Source organism: Tupaia chinensis, unplaced genomic scaffold, assembly GCF_000334495.1.
Source record: "Tupaia chinensis unplaced genomic scaffold, TupChi_1.0 Scaffold138757_1, whole genome shotgun sequence".
Taxonomy (NCBI): Eukaryota; Metazoa; Chordata; class Mammalia; order Scandentia; family Tupaiidae; genus Tupaia; species Tupaia belangeri.
The window spans coordinates 131938-155698 of record NW_006198649.1 but is presented as its reverse complement, the minus strand read 5'-3'; the positions used below and the strand labels follow the sequence as shown (position 1 = coordinate 155698).

The 23761-nt window shown below is 38.9% G+C and overlaps 1 long non-coding RNA gene across 1 annotated transcript; it reads left to right on the top strand.

The window, feature by feature from the left end:
* The first annotated feature begins 2318 nt into the window (after nucleotides 1–2318).
* On the top strand, nucleotides 2319–21557 carry LOC114004586 (uncharacterized). Its single transcript, XR_003546703.1, has 3 exons — nucleotides 2319–2403; nucleotides 21284–21368; nucleotides 21521–21557. It is a non-coding gene; the product is annotated as an uncharacterized LOC114004586 (long non-coding RNA).
* Nucleotides 21558–23761: the final 2204 nt, after the last annotated feature.

Here is a 23761-nt window from a genome sequence, read left to right as displayed (position 1 = left end):
AAATTGTATATGTTTTATGTGTTTATATATACATGGTTGGCTAAAATGCAGGTAAAGGGAGTTTAATGGGCATATAATTCAAATTTACAAGGTAAAAAGTTCTGGAGATCTGTCTCTCAACAATATGAATACACTTAGGACTGTTAAACTGTACACTCAAAGTGAAAATGAATATACTGGACCATCTTGTCATGAAACACACAAAAAATTGCTCTTTTGGGACCAGCAGTTAGCATAATGGCTATGTCGCTGGACTCCCATGTGGTTGACCGCAGTTAGAGTCTCGGACCTGGTGGCTTAAATTTCATGCCGGGCGCATGTGCATGTGTGCCCAAGATCCTGAGAGGAGAATGGAGGAGAAGGGATGGTGTGTGGCCATCCCCCCTGGGGGGTGATTTCTCGCTTTCTGTCTCTCTGTCTCTTTCTGTCTTTCTGGCGAGCACACATGCCCTATAGTAAAAACTTAAATTGCTCTTTCTTTGAGCCTATGTTTACCTATTATCTAATAGTTTGATATCTGTCTCCATGGAAAGAATATGCTTAGCTTGACAGAGTAAGTTAATTTTTTCACCAAGTATTGGAGGTGCACTATGTTCCAGTCACTGTTCTTCATAAAGGAAATGCAATGATGAACAAAATTGACCACATTTTTGCCCTTTGGGTCTTATACTGCAGAGTAATATGTAGAAGTGCAAACAGTAGTAAATGATATGGGAAAAATAAACCATTAAAGAGAACATAGGAGGCCAGCAAGTGGTGTAGTAGTTATGTTGTTGGACTCTCACATGGCCAACGTAAGTTCAAGTCCTGGACCTGGTGGCTTGAAACTCATACCAGGTGTGTGTGTGTGCCTAAAATCCTAAAAGGAGAATGGAGGAGAAGAGATTACATCATGGCCATCCCTTTTGGGGTTGATTTCTCGCTTTCTTTTTCTTTGTCTCTCTGTCTCTCAGTCAAGCACACGTGACCTATAGTAAAAATCTCTCACCAAAACAAAACAGAGAGAGAGAGAGAGAGAATACAATGTTGTAGAAGTAGCTTGGTCTGAATGGGGAACATTATGAATTACTAGATTGTTAGAGGTTTTGAACCCTACTCTGAGCTACATGGGGAATGGCTGCTGAGTTCTCTTTCTATTTGATTTTGCCATGTGCTGACCTAAGAGTGAGAGAGACTGTGAGAAATCATCTTTCAGGGCGGCTGAGCACACCACCATCCTTTTTCCTCCATTCTCCGTCTTGGACTTTGGGCATATACGCACATGTGGCCTGCGTAACTCTTAAGCCTCCAGGTCCAAGACTCAAACTGCAGTTGGCTTTGTGGGAACCCAGTACCTTAACCGTCATGCTATCTGCTTGTCCCTACTTGGTGAGGTTTAAGCCAAAGAACTTTTATTAGGATTTCTCTGGATGTTGTGTTGCAAATAGAACAAAAGAGAGCAAAGGTGGAAATGTTGGGATTCTTAGCAGGTTATTTCAAACATCTAGAGAAGAGAAGATGGTGCTTTGCAATAGCATGATAACAAGGAAATGGTGAGAAACGTTCAAATTCTAGATGTGTTCTGAATGTAGACTCCACTGAACTTACTCTAAGATAATTGAAAAGAAAAGGGATGTCAGAGATGAGTCCAAGGTTTTTGGCTTAAATTAAAAGACCCAATAATGATTAATCAAGATTGATAAGGCCATACAAGGAGCAGGTTTGGGTGTATAAATACGAACTGTGTTGAAAATGTTAAAGTTGGGTCAGATATTTCTTAACATATGTCTGCTCTGGTTTTTATTTTTATGTATATTAGTAATAGAAAATCTGGCTAATCCTTGTTTTTAGCATGGTTATTGTCCTTGACCATACGATAGTACCACCAGCACAGCACAGATATAATTGCAAATTTATAATACAAAAGAAGAGGAAAGGACTGGTTTTTGAAGTCTCTTGGCAACCAGTCAGTTCATCTGTCTCACTGAGTCACCATATCAAGACCATTGTAGAAGAAATATGTAACTGACATGTGATGTACCTAATCTACCATTTATCTCAAAAGAAAAAGAGCAATAAATGCATGGTATACTGTGAATTTTTTTAAGTTTTCATTTCCCTGATTACTCAACGTTCCTACACAAGGAAGTGAGCACTCTGCTGCAGTGACCAGGTGCACCAGTGTGATAAGACTTGTCCCCACCACAAATTCCCTTATTCCCCTCCCTTGGCTGTAACGTATTCAAATTCAAACGCACCAATGGAATCCTCCCTGTCTTTTGCTTATTCACCCCCAGTAAAGGCACTTGTTCAGGGGACCTCTTTCCTTCTCTCTGCTGCCAGCCTGCATAGTTGATCCTGCTCCTTGGGAGCCCTTCCCGTGTCCCCATGAGTGTCGCTCTGTGCCTTCTGTTTCTAGGACCAGTAAGTATAATATGTCCTTTTATTTGTCTCTCTCAGTGTAATGTCCAGAGCATATTGAAATGATCCTGAAAGATCCTACGGGGGAAACATCCCCATTTAAACAGGCATGGGCGGCACCTTTCAAGGGTACTTTATGTAGTAAAACTTACAAAGGGGGAAGGAGCAAACTGCAAAAGAGGAACTATGTGTCTGGACTTGGGCTGTGGTTGTAACTGTGGTGACTGCTGTTCCCTTATATCCTCCCTGGAGGTTGAAGCATAAAACCAGTCTTAAAGAGTACAGTTGCCTCCAGCCTTGTTTCCACACTCCCTAGTCCACTTAGTTACATTTCATGCTTCCAGGGAAAACAAAAGAAAACAAGCTAAAGCCTCTTTGCCAAGGATGTGCCTTGTAGATTTAAGTGTGGTTAGGTAGTTGACACTGAACATTTTGTTTCCTGGAGTTTTACAATCTGCAGGAGCAGGAGGCAGAAAGGGAAAATGTGAGTTTGGCAAGGAGCTTTTACTCCACATGCATGAAGGTTTACATTAATATAACTTACAGGAAAGAGAGAAAAGCTAGAATATATAGAAATTTTATTTTGATCCTAAAATGAATGACTTTTTATAAAAACCTATTATATTAATATAACATTTTGTACCTAAATTGCAATTACTATTAATGATAAAAAAAATTCAATAGAACTGCCTGCTCAGTGAGACTTGAATATACTCAGTATGTTACTCTGTTTCGTCAATCATAAGATACTGATTTTAGGGACCAGCAGTTAGCATAATGGCTATGTCGCTGGACTCCCATGTAGCCGACCGTGGTTCGCGTCCTGGACCCGGTGGCTTAAACTCACACTGGATGCGTGTGCATGCGTGCCCAAGATCCCAAGAGGATAATGGAGGAGAAGAGATTGCGGAGTGGCCATCCTCCCTGGGGGGTAATTTCTCGCTTCCTCTCTCTCTGTCTGTCTCTGTCTGGTGAGCGCACGCGCCCTATAGCAAAAACCTCTCAAAAAAAAAATAAATAAAAAAGATACTGATTTTTAACACTTTTGAAAACTAATGTGAGGTCAGCCCTATAGCTTAGTGGCTAAGATGAACCAGATCAACTGACTTACCGGGGTTTGAATCCTGCCCCCAGTAAGATTGTAAAAATATTCAGTACATATGTGTGTCTGTCCACAAATCCTGACAGAAATGGAAGCAAAGGAATGATAGTGTGCCATGTCCCAGTGAGTCTTCCCTTCCTCTCTCTACCTTTGTCTCTCTACCTCTCACTGGCCATTGCATGTGCTCCCTAGCAATTAGGAAAAAAGAAAACAAAAGATAAAGAAAAAAAGAAAAAGAAAGAATGAAAGAAAAAAAGGGAAGGAAGAAACCTGATGTGTAATGAAATCAATAATGTCTCACAATGGCAATAAGCCAGGGAGCAATTACCACCTAGGGTCATTATTTAGGCATAGGTAGTCACCGAATGCCAGATCAAAACTTACCAGAAAGGTGGCTGTGGCTTGTAGGAAAGCCCAGAGATAGTCCTGGAGCACTTTCTTTCTTTCTTTCTTTCTTTCTTTCTTTCTTTCTTTCTTTCTTTCTTTCTTTCTTTCTTGTGAGATTTTTGCTATAGGGTGAATGTGCTTACTGTAGAGACAGAGAGAGACAGAAAGCAAGAAGTCACCCCCCAGGGGGATGGTCACACCACAATTCCTTCTCTTCCATTCTCCTCTCAGGATTTTGGGCACATACACACTTGCACCTGGAGTGAGTTTTAAGTTACCAGGTCCGAGACTCGAACCATGGTCGATTACGTGGGAGTTCAGTACATTACGCCATCTGCTGGTACCTATACTGGAGCATTTAAAAATAACTCTTTTGAACCATCGATAAACAAATTCATTTAGACACTGTTTAGTTAAAATTCCTGACGTGATACCTAGAAGTAAGCTAGATCTCCATAAGTGCACATTTCTCCTCAGACCCCATTACTCCAAGATTTTTCTGCACAGGATTTCTTTTAAATGCTGTATCATCACAATTCTTGAGAATGATATCAATGACTGAATTGAAAAATTACTCTGAAAACTTGTGGTCTTATTTTGTAAAATTTATAGGAACAATGCAACCATGCAATTTTTTATTTTACTTTCTCATATTCATGCATAAGAGTGAGAAAAGATATAATGCTATACCTGAAAAAGCTCTTCCAGTACACAAGTATGAAATACAAATCTAAGTGACAAAAAGCATTGAATTAATTTAATTCAAAGCTTCTTTTTTAGAAGTAACAGTGTATTCTAGAGTCAATGGTACCTTGAGGTTGATGAAGTACAGTACATTTTAAAATGTTTTTTTTTTTTTTTTATCAGAAGTTAGATCAAGCTAGCTTTAGAAACTGATATAGGAAACGTATTGGGTAATATCAAGAGATCTAGCTGTGACAATAATTTGCTGGAATACATTTGGTGGCAATACGGTTTTGCTTAATTAGGTCACTAATGCAAAAAGAAGAATAACTGGTTAAGAAATAAGTTATCTGGTAGAAGTAATTGAGTAAATTCATTTAGTGTCCAAAATACGTTCACATAATTTGAAGTGGGAGGGGAGACATATCTAAAAAGCTCATGAAAAAAAAGAAATTAAAATACGAGCTTTTCTTAAAAAGGAATACCCACACATTGTTTCTATTCATGCCCGTTATGCAGGCACTTTTGAAGGCCCTTCATGTACAAAACAATCATCCACAGAGCATATACTGTTTTACTAATCATGTTACCAATATTATGCCAATGAAGAACAAATTAATCGACTTTTTAATTAAATATCTACGAAAGTTCAAATATAGCATTCTCTCTTATAACCGTGATGTTTTCTTCAGGAACCAGTGATAATATGGTCCTTTTTAACAATTTACAAAAACAAATAGGATATATCCATCTGTATCTTTGGTAGAAAGATAAATATAATTACAATTAAATAGAAACTGTGAGCTAAGTGTTGTTTCTTTGTCCACCAATGAAATCACATCTGAATCACTTTTTCTTACAGACTTCTGCCTATGGCCTACTCTTATGGCCACAGTATGCTTCATATTGACATTTTAAGTGATCTCTCTAGTGTGTAGGGGCCTTCTTTCTCTCAAGAGCATAATCTCGGGAACCAGCAGTTAGCGTAATGGCTATGCCGCAGGACTCCACATAGTCGACCGCGGTTCAAGTCCCGGACCCGGTGGCTTAAAAAACTCACGCCGGGCACGTGTGCGTGCGTGCCCAAGATCCCGATAGGAGAATGGAGAAGGGATTGCTGCATGACCATCCCACAGGGGGGGGTGATTTCTCGCTTTCTGTCTCTATGTTTCTCTCTGTCTGTCTGGTGAGCACACGCACCCTATAGTGAAAACCTCTCAAAAAAAAAAAAAAAAAAAACAAAATCTCTCTGAGAGTAAAAACCAATCGACTTTTTAATTAAATATCTACGAAAGTTCAAATATAGCATTCTCTCTTATAACCGTGATGTTTTCTTCAGGAACCAGTGATAATATGGTCCTTTTTAACAATTTACAAAAACAAATAGGATATATCCATCTGTATCTTTGGTAGAAAGATAAATATAATTACAATTAAATAGAAACTGTGAGCTAAGTGTTGTTTCTTTGTCCACCAATGAAATCACATCTGAATCACTTTTTCTTACAGACTTCTGCCTATGGCCTACTCTTATGGCCACAGTATGCTTCATATTGACATTTTAAGTGATCTCTCTAGTGTGTAGGGGCCTTCTTTCTCTCAAGAGCATAATCTCGGGAACCAGCAGTTAGCGTAATGGCTATGCCGCAGGACTCCACATAGTCGACCGCGGTTCAAGTCCCGGACCCGGTGGCTTAAAAAACTCACGCCGGGCACGTGTGCGTGCGTGCCCAAGATCCCGATAGGAGAATGGAGAAGGGATTGCTGCATGACCATCCCACAGGGGGGGGTGATTTCTCGCTTTCTGTCTCTATGTTTCTCTCTGTCTGTCTGGTGAGCACACGCACCCTATAGTGAAAACCTCTCAAAAAAAAAAAAAAAAAAAAAAGAGCATAATCTCTCTGAGAGTAAAACACAAGTCAAGTTTCTTTACTGCTAAAACATTGGCTCCTAAGAAACAGGAGCCAAATAAATATATTTTTTTCTTTTTTTTGGAGAGGTTTTTTTTTTTTTTTTTGCTATAGGGTGCATGCACTCCTCAGACAGAGACCGAAAGGGAGAAATCACCCCCAGGGAGAATGGCCACACCGCAATCCCTTCTCCTCCATTCTCCTCTCGGGATCTTGGGCACGCACACACACGCACCCGGCATGAGTTTTAAGCCACCGGGTCCAGGACACAAACCGCGGTCGACTACATGGGAGTCCAGCAACATAGCCATTATGGTAACTGCTGGTCCCAATATTTCTAAATAAATATTTCTAATAAATATTTTTCCAATAAATATTTCTTTTTTTTTTTTTTTTTGGAGAGATTTTCACTGTAGGGCGCGTGCGCTCGCCAGACAGACAGAGAGAGACATAGAGACAGAAAGCGAGAAATCACCCCCCAGGGGGGATGGCCACGCCGCAATCCCTTCTCCTCCATTCTCCTCTCGGGATCTTGGGCACGCACGCACACGCGCCTGGAGTGAGTTTTAAGCCACCGGGTCCGGGACACGAACCGCGGTCGACTACGTGGGAATCCAGCGACATAGCCGTTACGCTAACTGCTGGTTCCCTCCAATAAATATTTCTAAAATGAATAAATAATTAGGTGTTTAGAAAGAGATTTGAGTAAACATGGCAAGTGTTATATGAATGAAATATCTTGATAAGAATAAGAAAAGTAGGGCATTGATCTTACCCTTTTTTTTCCAAAGCATGTATTTACATGGTATATATACTGATTTGAAGATAATCCCTCTTATCGATGATGTTCAGGAGCAAGGTATTTTTATTCCAAAGGATAAGTCAAGGGTTAAGACAATTAAATTTGATCTTTCCTTTACTCTTCAGCTTTTCTTGTTTTCCACTGCGTATTGACATTTTTTAAGAGAAATTTTAATGTCATGTATTCCGTGACATCGAACAATTTGATGATGACTTTAAGAAGAACTTCGAGAGTAATTTTTATATCATACTTACTGAAACTTAAATTGCTCTGTTGTCTTTTGAATTGCTATGGTTATGTGTTTCTATTACAAACTCTGAAAAAGAGAATTTTTTACTATTTGTAGTTCTACTTCTTCCTTAAATTTGAAATATGTTTTAGTCATATGTAACATTACTAATCTATTTTCTAGGCAACTCAATTTGGAAAAATTACTATTAAACATTTAGGACCACCATGACTGGGCCAGAATTATACTAGGTTTTTTTTTTTTTTTTTTTGAGAAGTTTTTGCTATAGGGCGTGTGTGCTCACTAGAAAGACAGAGAGAGACAGAGAGACAGAGAGAGAGAAAATGAGAAATCATCCCCCAGGGAGGATGGCCACGCTGCAATCCCTTCTTCTCCATCTCCTCTCAGGATCCCCAGCATGCATGCGCTTGCGCTCGGCATGAGTTTAAGCCACCAGGTCCGGGATTCGAACCGCAGTTGACTACATGGGAGTCCAGTGACATAGTCATTACGCCAACTGTTGGTCTCCAGAGAATTGTATTAGTTTTTAATTGCGATGATATAGTATTTCTGTCTTTTAAGTCGAAATGACAGCAATCTATTTAAATTGTTCAGTAACATCCCAGAACTAGATAAAATCAGATTTAAGACCTAGCCCCTCCTAAACCTACATAGAGACAGAAGAAGACAAAGTTTCTTGATGATTATGTGTCATTAATTGTAACTTAAAATATTGTGATTCATTCAGTGAACAAGATACTGCTGGTAAATTGTTCAGCACTGTTTAAAATTACTGACTGAAAGAAAATTTCAGAAAGAGAAACATGAATAAGGTCGAACAGTACAGAATTAATCGAACCAATTTTTTATAATTCTTGCACATGAGCATCAAAATGTTCCCTTGAATACATGATGCCACTGGTGATAGTGCTCTTGGTGATAATGGAACTGTGAATACATTTCTGTATTTAACCAAGAACCTCGTGTCAGAGTGACCTTTCAATATTATGAATACTTATAATAGGAAATGCTATACTCCTGTGGAAGTATAATTGAAAGGATTTCAGTCCTTTCTACCTACAAATAAACACCATATCTCAGCTGGCAGCAGCTTTATTAGTATTATTTAAAGTAAAATTTCTTTTTTTTTGCCAACATGGCCCATCAATGATGCAAACCTCTTTCCTGAGAATTTTGTGAGTTGTCTGTGTGACATTACATAGGTATAATAATAGTGATTCATTTTCATTTTTATTTTTTTTAGATTTTTTGCCATTGAGGGCATGTACTCACTGGAGAGAGATGAGAGAGAGAGAGAGAGAGAGAGAGAGATATTGAGAAATCACACCCTCACACCCTTAGGGGAATGGCTACACTTCAATTCCTTCTCTTCCATTCTCCTCTCAGGATTTTGGGCACACACAAATATATGCCTGGGGTGTTTTTCAAGATGCCAGTTCCAGGACTTGAACCATAGAGTCAGTCAAGTGGGATCCAGTGCCTCAACCACCACACCACCTGCTGGTCCATGATTTTTAATATTAACAGCTTACATTTATTATTTATTAGGAACCCCCCCTGAACTCATTTCTTTTCAGCCATCTCAGGTCAATATGAACATTTTGGTTGTTTTAAAAGTCTACCAGATAGTAGAGGACTCATGTCCTTTGCTCTGCTTCTTCGTGAAAACATGGGGCATTCTGGATATGAGACAAGTTTAAGGTCTGCAGCTACAATAGACCCAAGAAAAGCAAAACTGTAGCAGCAGGTGGTACCTCTTGCACATTATCCCCTTCCAGCCAAAACAATGTCCTCAGCAGACACCATCAGAGTAGAGAGAGCTGGGAAATCCAACAATGACTCATAGTGTGCTGGGAAGGAAAGCTGAGCATTGTGGTTTGGCATAACAAAGACAAAAACAATAGAATATGACCCAAGAGTCTAACTTAGCAGACTCGCCAAGTCCTTTCTGTTCTCACTGCCATTTTGTAGTGGTGGCTGGTAGAGCAAGACAATTGACTTTGAAGGCCAGTCAGCCTTGCCTGGGCAAATTGCATTGGGCAAATGACTCTAGACATGACCTCCCTGGAACCTTAGTGTTCTCCTCCATGAATTGGTCTTTTAAAAATGCCCAAACCAAGTAAGAGTGTTAAAAAGTTTCACAAAGTAGTGCATCTGACTGGCTAACAGAATTCAGAAAACACTGGTTTCTATTGGTGAGAGGAGAAGCAACTTTAACTTAAAAGCGTACTTTTCCTTTAAGAGTGTTTAAGAGTTTACATTCTGGTGGGGGCTAGGAAATACATGCTTTTGGAGGCAACCTGTTTGGTTCTAGATCTGTGTTTTCAGGATAATCTTATCTATGTGATCTGGGAAATTCTCCCCAAGGAAGTAACTTCTAAGCAATTTCTTGAGACTTGAGGGATGACTATGAACTGTCTAGGAAACTATGCACCTAGACAGAATGGGGTAAACGTTTGAGGCAGAGCTAGAGGCTTGAGTATAAGAGTGACACTGAGAGAGACTAAGGCACCTTGAGGAAAGCTGGGGAAGTGGCAGGGAAACAGTGGGAGGCATGGAAGAAGATGGCAAAGGTTGAGTAAGAAGGTGTTGATCGTCTGTTGGGACTTGGACTTCATCTTTGGGGCTATACAGAACCAGGGAAGAGTATTTTGGGAGTGAGGAGACTCTACATGCATTTTAGAACGATGTCTTAGACTCTTAACTAGAGAAGGCATTCAAGGAAGAAATACAGAAAGGGTGAAGGTATACAGCAAGGGTAGGTAAGAAAGTCACTCACTGTAGGCAAAGATTCTTTTTTTTTGAGAAGTTTTTGCTTTAGGGTGCATGCACTCACCAGAAAGACAGAGACAGAGAGATAGAAAGCGAGAAATCACCCTCTAGGGGGGATGGCCACGCCACAATCCCTTCTCCTCCATTCTCCTCTTGGGATCTTGGGCACATACTCAAAAGAGCCCGGTGTGAGTTTAAGCCACTAGGCCCAGGAGTCGAACTGCAGTCGACTACATGGGAGTCCAGCGACATAACCATTAGGCTAACTACTGGTTCCCTAAAGTAAAATTTCTTAACTGCCCCCCATGAAAACCCTGAACTTGGAGTCAGCAACTCTGGGGGTCTTTTTGGCCCTCTTGCTAGCAAAATGTACAACTGTAGAAATGGTGCCTAATCTTTCTATACTTTATTTCAAATTAAAGACATTTATCATAACTACTCAAATAAGCCAGTAAAAAAACAAAAAGGTATATATATGGTATCTGGAACTATGCTTTATTTTCAGCCTAAACAAGTATATTTGAAGATTTAATTTTTCTTAGAAACAAGCAATTGAAAAGGCAAAAGATTTGTGAGAATCAGTCCCATGGTCTGGTGGTTAAAGGAGGTGGATCCCACATGGCTGACCCCAGTCCAAGACCTGCTCTGAGACACTTAAAAAAAAATACTCAGCTATGCATACGTAAAATCTCAATTAGGTAGAGATACAGAGGAGAAGAGATTGGATATGACCACATCCACATCCCAGTGGAGGGTAGGGGGAGGGGAATGGGGATTGCTTTCTCCATTTCCTCTCTCTGAGAAAACCAAGCACAACAAAAGTTGGCAAGATTTGACAGATCCTTGCTCAAACAACATTCAGCTGGCTAATAAATATAAAAAATGCTCAATATTATCAGTCATGATGGAAATGCAAGTGCAATCTATGACAAGAAATGACATCACTAGAAAGATTTTAAAAATGTTTAAATGACAATGCCAAATGTTGGTAAGCATGTAGAGCCACTGGAACTCTCTTATATTGCTGGCCAGTGAGAACTGGTACCCTCGGAAAACTCTGTGGCAATTCACTATAAAGTTAAAATATATCTGACCCATGATCTAACAAATTCACTCTTAGGTATTTTCTCAAGAGCAATTAAGACTTATTTTCCAGAAGTACATTTATAAAAATGTGTACTACAGTTTTATTTATGATACTGTTGATAAAAACCTGAAATAAATTACAATGTAAATGAGGGAAGAAATACTGAATATTTACATGACAAAATACTAATCAGCAACATTAATGAGAGTATGATCAAGGTACACAAGAATAAGTGTGGATCTCACAGAAACAATGTTGGACAAAAGAAGCCAGGTATTCAAAATTTCATTTATAAACTGTGATAGAATAGGAAAAACTGGGGCTAGAAATCAGATCAGTGTTTGGCAGGGGGAGAAACAGTGCATGGGTGCAAGAGAAAACACTGGGGTAACAGAAATGTTCTCCGTTGTAGTGCTGGTGTGTGAAAGCCATGGAACTGAACTCTTAATATCTGTGTGGCTATGCAAATTGTTCCTGTTGATTGTGAATTTTATGTGTCAACCTGAAAGCGTTTTGAAATGTGATTACATCCAGTTGGTGAACTTCGAGTAAAGCAGATTACTTTCCATAAACTGGATAGATTTTATCCAATCACGTGAAGTCCTGAATAGAACAAAGACAGTTCTCCTCATGCAAGAAGGAGTTCTCTAGCAGACAGCCTTCAGATTTCATCTGCACTGCTGGGTCTCCAGCCTCCCGGTCTTTCAGTAACTATGCTGTGAGCTCTCCTGAGTCTCAGAATGCTGGTCCATATTGTAGATCTGGGACCAGCTAGTCTCCATAATCGTGGGAGTCAATCTCTTGGAATAAATTTCATTTCATGTGAGGATACTTCAACACTTCATAGAAAATGGATGTTATGACAGAACTATCTACAGGTTTTGAAAATTCTTTACATCAAAATACATCCTTCTATTAACTTTTTGAAGTACTCAATATTAATTATAAAACTCTTATTTTGACTTATGTGGCAAAATAGGACATCTAAGTTATTATATCCTAGATGCTATCCAATTATCGCTATATATTATAAAATAATCTTTTTCTCCATTGCTTTAAAATGTCAGTTTTCTTTTTCTTTCTTTTTTTTTTTTTTAGGTTTTGTTATAGGGCCTTTTCCCACTGGAAAGATAGAGACAGAACCAGGGAAAGTGAGAAATCATCCCCCAGAAGGGATGGCCACGACAGAATCCTTTCTCCTCCATTTCCGGTCACAATTTTCTTTGGAAATGTACTTGCATGTACCCAGCATGATTTTCAAGTTACCAAATCGGGACTCAAACCACAGTTGACCATTTGAGAATCCAGCACCTTAACCACCACATAGTTTGGTGTTCCCTAAATTGTCAAAAAATTTTTAAAAGAATTATTTATTTAATTTTATTTATTATCAATAGTTTTTAATTTGCTATAGGGCACATGCACTCACTAGAGAGAGACAGACAGAGGGAGAGAAAGTGAGAAAGCAAGCCACCAGGTCTGGGACCCAAATAGTGGTCAAACATGTGGAAGTCCAGTGACTTAACCACCACACCACCTACTGGCTCTAAAATGTCAATTTTTAAAGTACTCATATATATTCATTACATACACATATACATGCACATATCTGGATCTGCTTCCAGAAATTCTCCCTCATCCATTGATATATTCACTTTAATATTACTTTATAATACTACTTCTTAATTACTAATTGTTAAATAAACATAATTAAATTACAAATAATGATAGTCATTAAGTTTTTACTTAATATGTACATAAATAACTAATTATAGTCTATACCATCTCAACTTTACATTTAAAAAAGCAATTTTCATTGTCCTTTTTTTCAGAACTTATTAAATATTTTGTTTTCTTTATTTTTAAAAATGGTACACTATTAAGTGATTATGTCAAACCATGTAAGAAAAAAATGTCATGTTTAATGCAAAAATGCGAGTTGTCAGGAGATTTGAATAAATGAAAAGAAATGTTTTCTGTAAAACTGGGATAAAAGTAGGTTTTAAGGATTTGCTCAACTCTATTATGATTCATCCTGTGTTATACTGAGAACACAGAAGCCTTTCAGTAAATATTTATTTATTGATTGCAAAACATATTTGAAGACATTTAAAATGTGAACTGTTTGTACAAGCTGTGCAAATGAAATTACACAGATTAAAAAATACTCCTTTACAATTTTTATGGCACATGGGTGCTAAATCAGTTTGAACTGACAATTAAGACACATTTATTGGTTATTTAAAGAAATACTAGTTGTTTTTATATACAAAGAAGTACAAGATATAATAAGTTTCTCATCGCAGAGAGTTCAAAATCAAATCAGAGAAATACGTAATGTGCACTCAGTACATTCAGCCATTAGGAGAAAATCAAGAATTCCGAGAAGAAAGAAGTTTGTAATGCCTGGAATCACATGGTTTCTCCTTTTTGCTAAGGAACAATGCCCTTTCCACTTAGGTACACAGAATGATAGGAAGAGAAAATGTCAGTACAAGAGAATCTCGTCTCATACACAGAAATCCCATGGAGAGAACTCAGATGCACTATTCCCATAGAATTAGGTAGACTTCTTGGTTTCTCTGATAATTATTTTAAGAAAAATTCTTTTTTTTTTGGAGAGATTTTCACTATGGGGCGCGTGCGCTCGCCAGACAGAGAGAGACATAGAGACAGAAAGCAAGAATTCACGCCCCCGGGGGGATGGTCACGCTGCAATCCCTTCTCCTCCATTCTCCTCTCGGGACCTTGGGCATGCACGCACACATGCCCGGCGTGAGTTTTAAGCCACCGGGTCCGGGACTCGAACCGTGGTCGACTATGTGGGAGTCCAGCCACATAGCCATTATGCTAACTGCTGGTTCCCAAGAATAATTATTTTTGAAGATATATTCAGCCCCAGGCAAGTGGTATAGTCAGCAAATCGAACTGTAATGCTGGAATTCATTTGACTGAGTGCATGCTCAGATCCCAGGATCAGTCTCAGAACATTCTGGACACCTGCAAAATGTTCGGGATTCTGATCTGGAGAAAAGGATGACAGTGTGATGAGACCCTGCCGTATATACTTCTCTCTCTCTCTCTCTCTCTCTCTCTCTCTATTTCTCATGCTCTTTCTTGTGAACAAACTTAAAAAATGATATTTTAAGTACTTTTACATGTAGTGCGCATTTTATTCTTTAAAAATGTTTTCTTCTTTTATTTTTTTCTTCTTTTCTTTTTTCTCTCTTTTCTTTTCTTTCTTTTCTTTTCTTTTCTTTTCTTTTTCTTTTCCTCTATTTTTCTAGCTTTGCTATAGGACATATGTGCTTGCTGGAGAGAGACAGAGAGTGACAGAAGGAAAGTGAGAAAATACCCCTCCAAGGGAAGGCCATGCCACAATCTCTTCCTGCATACCCTTCTCATGATTTTGGGCATGCATGAATCTGCACCCGGGATGTTTCTCACACTGCCGGGATGTTTTTCACACTGCCGGGTCCAGAAATTGAACTACACAGTTGGCCATGTGGGATCCAGCTGCCTTAAACTCCACACCACCTGCTAGCCCTCTTCTCTTATTTGTAAATTTTATTTTGAAGGAAGTGGCTTGCATTATTGATGGGAGTATCAACTTAAGTATTTTGTTCTGTATTCTACAGTTTTTTGTATTGTCCAGATACTCAAGTTAATTCTGAACATTCCATTTTCTTTATCTGCGTAGTAACATTTTGAGTTCAGCATGGGCTAACAAAGAAATAAAACAATAATAAATGTATTTAAGCCTACTGTGCATTGTACTTATAGACAAGATGCTTGGCATTTTCACTGGAATACATTGAGTAGGCTCCTAAATAGTTTTGACTTTTAGCACACTAGACCAAGATACATGCAAGAATGAGCAGTTAACAAGATAATGAAAAATTTATTTCGAGGCTCAAATAATTAAATAATATTTGGTGTTATTTTTCTTAATGTGGGTATATATGTTGTATGCCCTTAAAAATACGTAATATTTTATGTTTGCTTGGAGAATTAAGTTCAAAACAAAGAGCTTCATAGCAGATATGTCAACTTGAGCATCACATTTCATATTTTATCCTGTAATGTTTATAAATTCTCTGCTCCATTAAGCCTTCACCTCAATAACCTTAGAAGGCCTTTTAAGATTATCCATTTTAGTGCCTGTTGATTGATATTTATATCTTTCAGCCAAAAAATGCTATTTTAAAATTACTTATGAAGAGGTTAAAGTAGTTCACCATATGTAGAAAATAAACACGTATTTTTCTCCTGATAAAATGCCAAGGAAATGAAAATAAATAGGTGGATTTATGGATGTGCACCAAAACATCACTAAAGTTTCGTCAATTTTGCCCACCAGGCTACCTTAATAATCCATACAGATCACTCCCAAATCCATATGACAATATCAATTGAAGTCCACAGTAGATGGTCAAAAACATCCTCCAACTCTACTTTATCCTAACTCAGTTGCCTAGCATGGACAGGCATTGCCATATTTACTAAAATCTGTCTTTCATTCTCTTTCCTTCATTCTCCCTCTTTTATCCACAGACGTTTTATAGAAAATAGATTACATAGCCCATTTTTGACACTGTAGTGTAAGCATAAAAATGAAGCAGGCTTTCTTACCTAAATCTGAATTAGGATGGGTGGGCACACCCAGACTGGTGATGCGGTAGGTAGTAAACTGAATTGTAGTACTAGACGTCATATGGTCACTGTAGGATCAGATTCTGGAGTGGGACTGAAAACAAGCCAGGTGCATGTTTTTGTGCACCCAAGATCCTGAAGAGCTGGAGGACCAGTGAAAGGTGATCATGGTGCTTTAGGAGGGTACTTTTCTCCCGTACCCTCAAACCTGATCGATGTACACACACCCTCTCTATCACAAATGAAATGAACTTTAGAAAAAAGAGGGAGCTGAGGGGGCAGGACTGAGACTCAGGTGTCCTCAGTAATTTCTCTGTTATGATATTTAGTCATTAATGAAAATGTAGTAACCAGAGCATCTAGCCCCAAGTAACATGTCTTTACTCAGAGTGAACCGATGTGCAGTGTTTATGCTCCCAAGAAAAATTGTATGAGCTATATGATAACAAATAACTCTGTAAGTTATGGCCTTTATGTTAGTGCGTATTCTTTTTAATAGCTCACAAGAAAAGCTCCTATGAGAATGGCAGACATAAAGTATCTAACAGAGCCAATTAGTGGCATGATGATTAAGGTAGCTGAATTTCACATGGCTGACTACATAGTTCGAGTTCTAGATCCAGTGGCTTGAAAATCCATTGGGTGAATGTGCATGCGTGCCCCAAATCCCAAGACAAAAATGGAAGGGAAGGATTTGAGGCTTGGCCATCACCCTTGGGGAGGTATTTTCTAACTTTCCCTCACATTCTCTCCATCCTTTTTTCACTCTCTCTGGTGAGCACACCTGTCCATAGCAAAAAAAAAAAAAAAAAGGTTAAAAAATAAAGTGTCCAACAACTAAGAAAAGTCCATTGAGCTTCTTAACCATTTGTAAAACTAATCTGGGAAGACAATCCACCAATTTTAGTGATTGATCAGAGCTTTTTCCAGTTTTCCATCCCTGTCTACCCTATACTCTGTCTCAGTGGAACCCTCAACAAATAGAATATCTATAGCAGGTATGATAGTCTTCCTTGACTAATGAGAATCAATTCAAAATTAAAATTATGATGACACTAGCAAGAGTAAGAGTAGCAACTCCTCATTTGGTATCTTTGCCCCATCCATCCATTGTGGTCATGACACATATTTTATTTATTTATTTATTTATTTATTTATTTATTTATTTATTGGAGAGGTACAGGGCTCGTGCGCTTGCCAGAAAGATAGAGACAGAAAGTGAAAAATCACCCTCCAGGTGGGATGGCCACGCCACAATCCCTTCTCCTTCATTTTCCTCTTGGGATCTTGGACACACAGACACACGCGCCTGACGTGAGTTTAAGCCACCAGGTCCGGGACTCGAACCATGGTCAAGTACATGGGAGTCCAGTGACATAGCCATTAAACCAACTGCTGATCCCTGTTACTTATGTATTTTGAATTGCCAGAGTGCACCCACACTCACCATAGAAAGACAGTGTCGGGGAGAGGGGAGCATCCTCAGTGGGCTTCCTTCTCCATTTCACTGTGCATTCCCTTCTCCATTTCCCCATCCCATCAGGACTTTGAGCATACACACCCATGCACCCAGAGTCTTTTATGAGCTGGCCATAAGGGATGTAAACCACCTACAGCCACGAGGAATTGGTTCTCATAACCACTAGTCTATGGAGCCAGCCTGACTCACATGTTTCATTTAAAAATTGGGAGAATTAAGTATATTAATACATTAGTAACACTTGATACAGAATAAACATTTAATAGACATTAACGATTTTATTCTTTTGCTTCTTTAATGGTTATTGTGGCCGAGTGCATGATCATCTAGTCTTCTAACTCCCTTTCAAGCCTCTACCCCACCCCTTCAGCCTGTGGACTACGGCAGCTGATGGCAAGTGGGAGTAGGAAATTGGAAAGGCACAGCTTCCACCTAACATTTCACAGGAATGAAAGGGTCCTTCCCTAAAAGCCTCTCTGATATGGTAACTGGATTGCCCCTCTGCAATGTGATAGCAGGATTTAGATGTGGGGCTAACAGAGGTTGTGGTCGTGAAAGCAATGGATTCCCACATAGCAGAACACAGTTTGAGTCTTGGACCTTGAAGCTGGAAAAACATGCTAGGTTCATGTGTGTGCATGCCCAAAATCCCAAGAAGAGAATGGAAGAGAAGGGATTGTGGCATGGACATCACCCCTTGGGAGTGATTTCTTACTTTCTCTCTCTCTGTCTCTGATGAGGACAGACACCTTATGGCAAAAAGATTAAAAAAAACAAAAGAGAGAGAGAGAGAGAGACAGAGAGCTAGAGAGAGAAAAGATTTAGATAGGCCAAGCCAATGACCTGGAGGTTAAGGCAACTGGATTCCATATGGCAAACTATGCAGTTCGAGTCCCATGCTTGTGAACTGAAAAATGCACCAGGTGCTTGTAAATGTGTGTTCAAAATCCCAAGAGGAGAGTGGAGGAGAAGACATTTTAGCATGGTCATCCACCCGGGTGTGGGGGGTGATTTCTTGCTTTCTCTCTTTCTGTCTCTCCACACATGCCCTACAGCAAAACTAAAATAAATAAATAAATAAGTAAATAAATAAATAAAGATAATTAATTAAAATAGATTTAGATGAAAGGTTTTAGATAACAGAGTAATATAAAATCAATAGTTTTTTTTTTTTTTAATGAGACGTTTTTGCTATAAGGGTGTGTGTGCTTGCCAGACAGACGGAGAGAGAGAGAGAGAGACAGAAAGCAAGAAATCACCCCCCAAGGGGGATGACCACGCCGCAATCTCTTCTCCTTCATTCTCCTCTTGGGATCTTGGGTACACACGCACATGTGCCAGGCGTGAGTTTTAAGCCACCGGGTCTGGGACACGAACCACGGTCGACTACATGGGAGTCCAGCAACATAGCCATTACGCTAACTGCTGGTCCCAATAGTTATTTTTAACTGCTAATGCATATGGTTTATTTCAGAGCTCACTGGCCCAGGCCGATTCTTACAGATTACCTCACAGTCTAGCACTCAAGCTGACAACTTGCCTACTAGTGGCAGAGGTCAGTTTAGAGCTCACCATCAAGAAAGCAGCAGAGTATTCTCTTCGAGATTCAAATAAGGCCCAGAAAGAAAAATTCTCACATCATTTCAACCAAAGTCTTGTCTCCTGAATTTTCATGTCTTGTCCCAGAATCTGCCTTTTATCAAAGTAATTTCTACAAAAACACTCGTTTCTACAATATAATACAATTTAATGTAATTTAATCTATTCTAAATATTTTAAAGAAAAGAAACATTTGTACCATCTGTTTCCTCTTGCTTCTCATCCACGCAAACAACAGCAACAATGTCAGCAGAGAGAGAGCTTCTGATTTGACCAAAAGTACGAAATTTTATATTGCAAAACTGAATACTTAGCTCCTCCAATTAAATCATCTGCATTTAGGTTAATGGACACTTCAGTTCTTCCCACAGAGCACTGGTTGCATGCACTATGGGAGATCAGGAACATTTACAGATAAAATCATTAATTATCCCCAAAATTGTTTTAATTGCTTTTTATATGCTATTACATTAAATGGTAAATAAAAAACAAGTAAGTGAAATTTGCTTAAAAATTACAATATCAGCCTTTCTTTTGCAGTTACAGATCTATCTGTTAGAGAAATAATAAATAATTTGAAAAACAAAATATTACAGGTTGCCAAAGAGAGGGCAGGGCTGAATTACAGTAGATGATATTAGTAATGCTAATTAGTCTCTGAGTGCTTTGTCCAGCAAGGTATGTTTTCTGGGACACTCTCGTTTTTTGAGAGTACTAACATCTCCATGATGTCTAGAAATTGCATTATTATGTGAGATGAAGTCAGAAATATAACAGGAGAGGGGCTGGAAAGTGGCATAGTGGTTGTGGTGTTGGACTCCCATATGGCCAACCATGGTTTGAATCCCAGACCCAGTGACTTGAAACTCATATTGGGCATGGGTGCTTGCGTGCCTAAAATCCTGAGAGGAGACTGGAGGAGAAAGGATTGCAGCATGACCGTCTTCCTGGGGCGGGGGGTGACTTCTCACTTTCTCTCTCTTTGTCTCTAGTGAGCATATGCACTCTGTAACAAAAATCTCTCTATGAAAAAGAAAGAAAGAAAGAGAAGATAGAAAGGTAGAAAGAAAGAAAGAGAGAGAGAGAGAGAAAGAAGAAAAGAAATGAAAAGAAAAAGAAAAAAAAAATAGCTACCAGTAGCTAAACCATGTAGGAGCTTGTTGACCATGTGCAGGGCCCAGCCTTCCTTTCCTGTCCCCTGTAATTCGTTGGGAAGTCTCATACTATAAGTAATACAACTTCATTCATACTTCTTAAAGATATTCCAACAATACATAGAAATAGGATGCTTTCATGAAGACTTCTTTGAAACAGATGTTTTCTTTTTCCTACTAAATTCTTCACTGAGTGGGCCAGCTCCATGGCACAGAGGTAGCTCACTACTCAGGAGATGCTGGATCCATATGGAAGCTGTGGGTTCAGTTCCTTGGTCAAGCTGTCCCCATTGAGCACATATATTCATGATCCTAGTTGGCTAAGAAGTGAGAATCCTGGCATGAGACCCTTCGAGGATATTCTCGCACTGTCATGAAAGAATTAAGGAAGTTTTTAAAAGTACTCATGGGCCAGCAGGTGATGTGGAAGTTAGGTTAGGTTAGGTGCAGTCCCACATGGTTAACGACACCGTACAAGTACCCGACTCAGCAGCTTGAAAAATCACACAGTTTGTGCCCCAAATCCCAACAAGATTATGGAGGAGAAGAGAGTGCAACATGGCCACACCCTGGGGGAGATTTTTCACTTTCCCCCACTTTCCGTCTCTGTCTCTCTCTGGGTATGCATGTACCCTATAGCAAAACCCAAATAAAAAGTATAAGAATAAATAAAAATTTAAAAATTCTCACTGAGAAAGTGTAACAAAAGGTAATATTGAATTATTATTAACATTCTACACGTCTTGCCCTCCATGCTTAAAAACCATACTTGTTGTAATTTTTTTCATACCTCTAGCAAATACCGTCATGCACAGCAAAATGGTGTTCTAGTCAACGACAGAATTGCACAATGGAGTTCCCCTATAAGGACCAGATAAGCTGCACCACATAGCCTAGCTAGAGAGAAGGCTATCCCATCTAGGTTGATGTTGGTGTTCTCTATGATGTTCACAGGATGACAAAATGGACTAACAATGCATTTCTTTGAATTTTTCTTTGTTAGGTATGCCCTAATAGTTAAGAGAACCAGATTCCACATGGCTAATCATGCAGTTCATATTTGGACTCATCAGCTTACAACACCCCAGGTGCTGTGCGTGCGAGCACGTGTGTGTGTGCGTGTATGTGGTATGTGTGTGTATGCTCAAAATCCCAACAGAATGGAGATACGGAGGAGAAGGAACTCTGATGTGACTGTACTCCTTTGGGTGATGATTTCTCCTTCTCTCTCTCTCTTTAGTGAGTTTATGTGTCCTCTGGACAAATTAAAAATTAAAAAGAGAAAATGAGAGGCCAGGAGGTGAAGAAGTGATTATGGTTCTGGACCCACACATGGCTGACAGCAGTTCAAGTCCCAGATTCCCAAGAGGAAAATGGAGGAGAATGGACTGCAGCTTGGCTATCCCCCTGGGGAGTGATTTTTCACTTTCTCTCTGTATCTTTGATGGGCACACATGCCCTATAGCAAAAATCTCTCTCTCTCTCAAAAAAAAAAAAAAAAAAAAGAAAGAAAAGAAAAAGAATTTATGCCTGTCATTAAGTAAAACATGCTATATAAAATTTTTAAAATCTTTTTGTCTTCACTGTTTTATTATTATTATCATTATTACTATTATTAGAGAAAGACATTTTTGCTACAGAGTGCGTGTGCTCACCAGAGAGACAGAGACAGAAAGCAAGAAATCACCCCCCCAGGGAGATGGTTATTCCACAATCCCTTCTCCTCCTTTCTCCTCTCAGGATTTTGGGCATGCATGCACACATACCCAGCATGAATTTTAAGCCACTGGGTCCAGACTCAAATTGTTGTCAGCTACATGGAAGTCCAGCAATGCAAACTTTATGCCATCTGCTGGTCTTTTTCAGACACATTGTAAGGTATCCACTTCTTTCAGACTAACTGACATCCTCCTTGATTTTAGGAGGTTTGGAGGAATGGGTGGGCAATGACAGTCATTCCAGTCTAAAGGTAATACTTTCTACAGAAGCAACCCTAAATGTTGGTTTCTGTTAGTCTTAGGTAAAACTGCACATTAACTCTGGCCTATTGTAATGGGTAAAATTAATCAATATTTCACTTCTTACTCCTCCTAAAAAAGTAAAACCTGATGGTCTAAAGTAACTTTAAAATCTACACCATGATATCTATTAAATTCAACTTGGGCAGTAAGTAGATACTTTTTATCCTGCAACAACAGATGTGACTAAAAGAATTGATCTTGTTGACATTGTTACACTTGTATGGATAGAAATCAATGTTAACAATATCATTAAGCATTGCACATTCTGGCAGGGAAATTTTTGCCATTCATAAAGTCAGGGTGAGCTTGTTTTCTATTGTAGTGTCACAGCTTACTTCTGATGGAAAACATTTTTATCTGCAGCTGGCTAAGGCATTTATCTTAGTGAGACATCACAGGCAATAGACTGCTTCAGCAAGTAGATATAGGAAAACTGTCACCATTAATTATACTGAGGGCTTGAATTGGGGTCCCTGAGCTTCCAGCGGCAGAATCACAAAGAGGATAATACAATTTGTGATTCAAACACAATTAGTGTTGTATATTCTGAATGTCTTCTTAGTTGCCTCTTTAAGTGCGGGATCAACTCTAAATCTACAGCATGGTGGTTAGTACCCAACCAATTCTTTGGTTAGGTGATCTGGTTTTACTAATGACATTGTATTTGAGCGTCTGACAAGTTTCATGACAATTTCAGTGTGTTATGGGGAACTTGAGCCAGTACCACACAAATGAAGTAGAAGACTGAAACAGTTCTCAAGCTAGTCTTCCTCTTATCCTTTGATTGTCTAGATTAAAATTTTAAGAAAAATTTTCAGACAGATACAGATTTTTCATTTAAAAAAAGTTGTAAATGGTCACTGAAAATACAACTATCCACTAAAAACATTGTTTTGACAAATAGAACATTATTTCAGAATATTTTAATTGACAAAATAAGAGTATATTAAAAACTACATTTTGTCCCCAGTTTAAGAGATACAAATCTAGCTGCCCACGTGGCTACTAATCAGTGTTAATCTGATTATTTATTCATGTATCTATTGTGTTAATTTTTTGCTGCAGAATTTAGTGTTTTTTAATTTTTTTCCTTATTCATGGTAGAGTATGTGTGTATGCATACAACATTGAGAAAAAGTAAGAGATGAACATCCTTCTCAGGATCTGGTCATACCATGATCCCCTTCCTCCAATCCTTTACCCCAAAGGATCTTGGGCACTCATCTATGCATGCCTGGCATGTTTCAGGCCAACCAGGCCAGGAATTGGAACAGCAGTCCCCTTGTGAGATTTAGCTTCTCTTGAACAGTGTATTACCACTGTGCCATGGAATCAGTCCAGAATTTATATTTATTAAATATGTTCTCTTCTTAAGCTCTTCTAAATTGATTATACTTAGTTTCCTGCAAGTCTCTGATTCTTTTATTTGATGAGTTCTACAGCTTTTTGTATGCTAGTCT